Below are 6,000 nucleotides of genomic sequence, written 5' to 3'. Positions count from 1 at the left end.
TAGATTGAAGTAGTATAAAAAAATATAAAATAAAAATAAAAATTAATATAGTAGGCCAGTCTGAAAGGCTCTAAGGCCGAGCTTTTGAATTGGAGCATGGGACTTTTTTATTAAACGAGATTTTATAGAAGTTTAAGCCTGTATCCAACAACTAATTTTAGACATGTAAGTTCAGGCATTCACGAGTCGAGGCAAAGGCCCCTGAAAAGTCCCTGGTTCGTTTACCACCCCTAATCACAATGTTATATAAAAACATTGTTATTAATAAGGGAAAAATGTGTGTCATTTTAAAGGATGTAAAGTTGTATCTTTTTAAGTGAGAGAAAAAGATAGATCGTGAGAGATAGAGAGTGGACAAAAAAATAAAGGTGTGGGTCTCACCTATTTGTGAGAGTGAAATGACATAAATTGTATCATTTAGAAGGACAACTATTTTTCCCTATTTATAATATGTCAGTAGCGACGCATACTTTTTGGTTGATGTTTCTGTCATATGAAAGACACCTCAAACTTTTCTTCAAACCCCAATTGCTTATGCTTTGCTAAATTCTCTCTCTCTTTCAATCTTTTTTCCCTTTGCACAAAGCACAGACAATTTCAGAAAAAAAAGTAAAGCAACAGAATTTTTGAGTTTAAGGTCAAATCCTTTTTCTCTTTTTATTGGGTTTCATTCTTCTTTTGATTTTTTAAAATATTGGATTTTTACCTCAACTGGATTTTCTTAATCATCAAGTTTCCAACTTTTTTTGATTATGAAACAGGGTTTTGCTTTTTAATCTCTCAGCATGGCTACAAATTGTAGTTTTTATGTCCAAACACAGGGCTATCATTTTGTCTGTGAAGTTACATTAATGATTTTATATTTCTTTAAAACCTCTCTCACACTAAGATATTGCACGTGCTCATATTTTTGTCTATCTTGTGCTGACAGACCAATTTTTGGTTTACCTTTGCTTAAAGCCACAAAGTAGGGGGTGGTGAGTTGTCACTCCAACTCTGATACTATGAAAAAATCATTTCAACTCAAAACATTAAGGTTTGGATGGAGCTACAATAATGATTTTATATCTCTCTAACACATCCCTCATGCAAAAGCCCTTTGGATTTAAAGTGTGGATATCATACGAGCTCATTTTTCTTTGTCTAATTTGTTCTACGCAGACCCATTTTTACTTTACCTTGTTCTTGCTTAATTCCATCAAAAAGTGGGGAACAACGAGGATCGAACTTATGACTATTTGGTCACTCTAACTCTAATACCATATATTCAACTCAAAAATTTAAAATGTTGGGTGAGGACCTTTTTAATAATTTATATTATTTTCTAAAAAGCGTTCTCACATGTGAGTTCACTGGACTTGAAAGGTGGACAATACATATGCTTACCTACCTACCTATGTTAAGAAATTTCACAATATTTAATTATTTATTAACTAAGTAGGGAGCGGTGAGAATGGAATCCGTTATACCGAAGTTCTGATACAATGTAAAGAACTATTTTAACTCAAAATTATAAGACATTAGGTAAAACTATATTAATAATTTTATAACAGCTATTCAAAACATTGGTGATTGATCATATTAGCTCTTCAGAACATGTTAAGAGGATCACATTGCTCAATAATAAGAATACTTTTTGACTTTGTGGTGCATCTAGAACATTGTACATACTAGTTTTTATTTTTTATTTTTTCATTCAGAAAACAAGTCCCACACAATTTTGATGCGGGACTTTCTTGACCACAAAGTGACATACTGCTTAGGTACCAGACTGATGACATGGTAGTGGATATCATATTGGTCAAATATGGGATTGGTAATACATGCTTTGACTGCATTACATTGGAAAATCTTTTCCAATGCACTAGAAAATTGTACGATCGTTGCCCAATTGGAGCCATATGATTTTTTGCCATCACTTGTGGTGATGGATTGGGACTTTGAAAAACCAAGATTTAGATTTAGATCCAGAATGGGTGTCTTCGAAAATAATATGATTGAACGAAAATCATACATTTCTTTTGTTAGGGTGGCGGTAGAGGGTAGTACTTGTAGGGTTGGCAAAACGGGCCAACGCGGCTCGACCCAGCCCAACCCTCTTTCAACCCGAAAAAAATGGGTCGGGTTAGGGTTGGCCCGAAAAGAGAAACGAGCCAGAAAAACCAACCCAGCCCGACCCGAGCCGGGTTAGGGTTGGCTCGATAATCAGCTTGCGGGTTGGCTCGGGAAAAAGCTCGCGGGTTGGCTCAAAAAAAGCTCGCGGGTTAGCTCGAAATAATGCCAACGGGTTGGTTCGCGGGTTGGTTAGCTCGAAATATTGCCAATGGGTTGGCTCACAAGTTGACTCAAAAAATTGGTTGCTGTGGAGCTACTCTTATTTGTTCTTCAACACTGCACAATAATATCAACATTGCCAATAAATGAATGAATGATATGATTGCTTAATATTTAATTAAAATACGAGTTTCGAAAAAACGTCATGGCTATGTAGTAGGAAATTTCAAGACAATATTATATAGTAATTAATCACATTAAAATAATTAACCATTTCTACATAAAATCAAAAGATAAATATATAGACAATTCCTTAAGTACTTTTAAAAAGATAAATAATGGGACAGTTACCGTCCACCGCCGTGCCTCCTTGGTCGGAAATTAATCGCCACCATATCTCTCCGTTACATTTAACCAACGATGCCGATCGCGACTACACTGTCGATCTCCCTGACGATTGCTTGGCCGGGATCTTTCATTTCCTAAGCTCTGTCGATCGGAAACGCTGCTCCCTCGTCTGCCGGTGGTGGTTCCGCATCGACGGCCAAAGCCACCATCGGCTCTCCCTGAACGCTCAAGCGGATTTGGTGGACTTCGTTCCTTTGCTTTCAACATAGCTAGTCTTATTCAACACTATGCGCCACTTTTGTAACTTCTTGAAACCCTTTTGAGTAACCCCATTGGCAACACCAGAAGCAACCTTGGAAGAGAAGTGAATGAGCGACTGAGATGAAATGAAAAAATTTGACAAAAAAATTCAGCTGAGATAAAATAAGCGACTGAGATGCGTAGTGAGATGAAATGATAAAGGGGGCAGAATCTTAGTGCTGAGACGAAATGAGCGACTCAGATGAAAAAATTTGATATTAATTTTTTTAATTAAAAAAAAATACCTAACCCGCGAGCTGGCCCGTTTGATCTGCGGGCTAGCTCGTTTTGGTCAGGGTTGTATCGAGTCGGGTTGGATCGGGTTGGCAGCTCATTTAGGCCAACCCAACCCGACTCATTTATGACGGATTGCGAGCCAACCCGACGGGTTGGCTCGTTTTTGCCAAACCTAAGTACTTGTAGTGGTTCTTTCAATTTTCAATGTTTTTTTTTTTTGGTAAGTGTTCTTTCAATATTTTTTATATAAAAAGAAAAAGTTGAACCAGGCTCGCTTGTTATTAGTGGTTCAATTTTTATAACCTAACCCACCATTTTAATGGGTTATGCAGGATTCGCTCTTTGGTCCAAATCTATTTTGACTGCTTTAAGAGTCCCCCACCATTGATGGTGTGTTCGGCTTGAGTTATAGCAATTGCCCAAAGAGTGAATCCATGACTACCACGCTTAAAGAATGCAGTGGGCCAGTTAAAAACATTCTGGCCTTTTTGTCAAAAAAGAAGAGGCTTGGTAGAAGGGTCCCCAACGATTTCTTCACTTTAGACCTACAACCTTGGCTCATAAAAAATGTGAGTAAGGATTGGAATTATCAAATTCATGTTGATTGGAGAGATGTTTTCTATACTACTTGCTGGAATCTTTGGAATTGGCGTAATCATCATATTCATGATGATAGTTTTCGAAGGCCGAGCAATGATAAGCGTGTCATTTCTGATTTTATTGCGCATTTAATTGAAGCTAGAGGTAAGAATAGAAGCATTCTTGGCAGCTTCCCTAATGCCCATCAGCCTACTAAATGGTGTCGTCCTGAACCTGGTCGGTTGAAGATTAACACAGATGGTGCTTCTTCCTTATCTAGGCAGCATGCTAGCTGTGGAGGCCTTGCTAGAGATCACAATGGTGCTTTTCTGGGTGGTTTCTCTTTCAGATTATGTTTCTGTAATCCTCTTGATGCAGAACTCTGGGGTATCCTCAAAGGCTTAGAGCTGGCCTGGGGTACTGGTGCTAGGAGAGTGGAGTTGGAATGTGACTCAGAAATTGCTCTTAGCATTATCCAAGAAGGGAGCAACAATCACAGAAACTCTCAGGTTGTTTCCCGTATTCACAAATGGCTTGCTGAAGATTGGGATGTTCGTTGGGTACACACCTTTCGAGAAAATAACAGATGTGCTCATTGGTTTGCTTCTAGGCATTTTGAGGATGATAATAATCTTATTGTTTATCATTCTCCTCCTTCTCCTTTGTTAGAGCTCCTTCTTCAGGATGCTTCTGTAGATCTTTTAAGTTCTCGCGTCGTGTAATTTTTGTTTTGTTTGGGGCTTTTGCCCCTCTTTATTACAAAAAAGAAAAAGAAAAAAAGAAGAGGCTTGTTTAAAGTATGGGCCTAAATGAGGTAGCCTAAGGTTTGCTTATAAATTCTAAAACAGAAAATGCCAGATACTGAAAATGTTTTTGCATTGTTAGTGGATTATGGTCATTGTCTCTTAAATGAATAGATGATATCCACTATCTTTTTTTTTCCGGTAAATCTAAAAAGTGCTTTGTAATTTTGACAAGTCTTGATCGGCTAGAATCACACAGTTTCATTCTTTTGAAACAAAGAAAATAAAAATATTGGAGTGAGCTCTGAGATGCAGCACAACGAGCAGCCACATAGTTTATCTGTACATAAAGAAATCGATTCAGACGCTAATATAGTAAAAAAAAAAAACTTAACTATCTAAAATTGGAATTTCTTTTTATCTGTTTGCCTCTTGACAGTTGTTAGAGTTAAAAAAGTTCTCACCCAATGACTTGAGGTTTTGAGTTAAAGTCTTTATATGCTATCAGAACTTCAGTGACTACAAGGTTACGAGTTCGATCATCACTGCCCCACTTTCGAGTGGAATTAAAATAAGCACTATTGAATCTGTGCAATATCCATACTTCAAGCCCAACAGACTCTTGTGCGAGGGAAATCCAACTCTTGAGTTACAAACCACTTATCAAGTGAGCTACATCTTGGGGTTAGCCTTCTCTTTATAACCATGATCAATTGTCTAAGTTTGTCACATCACATTTTTTATTTTATTAAAACTATTTTTAATTAATTACTTGTCATTCATCAAATTTCTCGTATGTAGCTCAATAGTCTATATTTTGGGATGTGGGTGTTATGTGTTTGCAGTGATTCAAAGGAGTGTATGACTGGTTGAGGCTATCTAGGACAGTGGCCATTTGGACTAGTGGCTGTGTTATTTGGTTGAGAAAAATTAGAGAGATGAATGAAACAAAGAAACAAAAAAAAAAAAAAACCACAAGAATTCATCCTAGTGTAAAGTAGGAGTTGAAAAAGAATTTGAGATTCAAGGGAAAAGAAAGGGCAATGATCTGTTCAATGGGCCAATTCTTTCCGACAGTGATAGAAAAGAAAAAAGAAAAAGAAAAAGAAAAGGGGATAGGATTTTTGAAATAAGAGAACATGAGATAATTATCTGATGTTAAATGAGAGTAATATTTTTCTTATTTTATCCATAATAATTGTTTGACTCATATTCAAACTGTCACATATTTATAAAGTAAACACTTTTTATAAATAAAGGATTAGTTCTATCATATACACACATAATTCTCCGCTCTATTAATTATCAATGTTCACACATATCAACCCCCACAGTTTTTGTGGTGTCTATTCTGTAAACCCTGTGAGAGTACACACCCAAATAGACTACGACTCTATCGGGTCGAACATCCGTAATCCTCTCGAATCAATTACCAAGATCCATTCGTAACTTATTTTTATTTTTAATTTGGTCTCTGGATGGGAAAGACAAAGCTACATCATCATGCTAGTATCGCGTC

The sequence above is a fragment of the Gastrolobium bilobum genome, unplaced genomic scaffold (genome assembly GCF_033153095.1).
Source record: "Gastrolobium bilobum isolate Gb01-03AN ecotype WA unplaced genomic scaffold, APGP_CSIRO_Gbil_v1 utg3981, whole genome shotgun sequence".
NCBI lineage: Eukaryota > Viridiplantae > Streptophyta > Magnoliopsida > Fabales > Fabaceae > Gastrolobium > Gastrolobium bilobum.
This window is presented reverse-complemented; position numbering follows the sequence as displayed.